Source organism: Hipposideros armiger, unplaced genomic scaffold, assembly GCF_001890085.2.
Source record: "Hipposideros armiger isolate ML-2016 unplaced genomic scaffold, ASM189008v1 scaffold_306, whole genome shotgun sequence".
Lineage (NCBI taxonomy): Eukaryota > Metazoa > Chordata > Mammalia > Chiroptera > Hipposideridae > Hipposideros > Hipposideros armiger.
This window is the reverse complement of record NW_017731656.1, coordinates 1689220-1691560: the sequence shown is the minus strand read 5'-3', so window position 1 is coordinate 1691560 and position 2341 is coordinate 1689220.

Here is a 2341-nt window from a genome sequence, read left to right as displayed (position 1 = left end):
CTGTGTTGGTGATCTGGAGCTCACCATTAAAAGAGTCATCCAAGCAGAGTCATGGAGTTTATTTGGTTATTAATGATTGTTGGCACATCCTATGCAATATATCTAAATTGAATTATGGTACCAGATAAAATTATAGATGGGAATGAAGCTTGTGTATCATCATCATGTGTAATCAATAAACGATTTAATATCCTCTTGAAAAAAAAAAAAAAGAAAAGACTCCATTGTATATCCTTGCCTCCTTTGTCATAGACTAAATGAACATGTAGGTGTGCGTTTATTTCTGGATTCTCTATTTGGTTCCATTGATCTATGTGGGGTTTTTTTTATTTGTTTTTTAAGATTTTATTGGGGAATTGGGGGAGGGAAACAGCATTGGGGAATCAGGGAAGGGGAACAGACAAGCAGACAAGTTGCTGTCCTTTTGTTCTTCAGTCTAGTTGTGGAGGACGTTGCTTCACTGGTCCATGTTGGTATTATGATCATTGTGCTCTTCCCGGGTGAGGCAGTCGCTCACCGGCCATTGGACAGCAGCTCACGGCGGCTCATGGCAGCTCACGAAAGCTGAAGCCTGCTGCCCACCAGCCCTACTGCAGCCTACGCCATTGCCAATGACTCACGGCAGCCCAGCTCCAGGTTGAGCTGTTGTTCACCATCTTAGCTGTAGAGGGCGCAGTGTCACTGGCCCTCATGTGAGAATCGAACCAGGGCCATGCTGCTCAGAGTCGGCGTCCCAAGGCAAGTCCTAACCAACATGCCACTTGGCCGGCCCAATCTATGTGTTTTTATACCAGTACCATGCTGTCATTTTTACGATAGCCTTGTAGTATAGTAATGTGATTCCTCCAACTTTGTTCTTTTTTCTCAAGATTGCTGTGGCTGTTCAGTGTCTATTGTAGTACCATATAAATTTTAGAGTTAGCTGTTCTACTTCTGTGAAAAATGTCATCAGTGTTTTGGTATGGATTGAATTGAATCTGTAAATTGCTTTGGGTAGTATGGACATTTTAATTATATTAATTCTTCCTATCCATGAGCACAGTATATGCCTCCATTTATTTGTATTTTCTTCAGTTTCTTTCTTCAGTGCATTATAATATTCTGAGTTCAGGACTTTTACTTCCTTAGTTGAATTTATTCTTAGTTATTTTATTCTTTTGATGCAATTATAAATTATGTTGTACTTTTAATGTTGTTGTTTCACTTTCTGATAGTTCATTATTGGTTTATAAAAATGCAACAAATCTCTGATAATTAATTTATGTATCTTGCTGTTTTTCTGAATTCATTTATTAGTTCTAATAGCTTTTCGGTGAAATCTTTAGGGTTCTCTATGTATACTATCATGTCATCTGCAAATAATGACAGTTTTACTTCTTCCTTTCCAATTTGGATGCCTTTTATTTCTCTTTCTTGTTTGATTGATGTGGATAGGATTTCCAATACTATGTTAAATAAAAGTGGTGAAAGACAACATCCTTGTCTTATTCAGGATTTTAAGGAAAGCATTTTTATTATAGCTTTTCACCATTGAGTATGAGGCTAGCTTTGGGTTTGTTATATATTGCCTGTATTATGTTGAGTTATGTTCTTTATATCCCAACTTTGGTGAGAGTTTTGATTTTACCTGGATGCTGAATTTTGCCAAACACTATTTTTGCATCTATTGATATGATCATATGATTTTTATCTTTTATTATGTTTATGTGGTATATCATGCTAATTGATTTGCAGATATTAAACTAAACTTGCATCTCAGGAATCAATCTCACTTGATTATGCTGCATGATATTTGTAATATATTGCTGTATTCAGTTTGCTAATATTTTGTTGAGGACTTTTGCATCTAAGTTCATCAGGGTTATCGGCCTATAATTTTCTTTTTCTTTTTTTTTTTCTTTTTGTAATGTCTTTCCCTGGTTTGGAGTCAGGGTAATGTGGTCTCATAAATTGGGAGATTTTCCTGCTCTTGAAAATTTTGGAATACTTTGAGAAGGATAAGTGTTAATTCTTTTTTGAATGTTTGGTCAAATTCATCTGTGAAGCCATCCAGTCTAGAACTTTTGTCTGTTGGAGATTTAATAATTGCTGATTCAATTTCATTTATGTTAATCATCTTTTCAGATTTACTGTTTCTTTTTGATTCGGTCTTGGAAGATTATATGTTTCTAGGCATTTATCCATTTCCTCCAGATTGTCTGATTTGATGGCATATAATTGTTCACAGTATTTTTTCTATAATTCTTTGTATTTATGTGGTGTATGTTGTCAATTCTCTTCTTTCATTTCCAATTTTGTTTATTTGGGTCCTCTCTTATATTTTCTTGATGAGTCTGTTTAA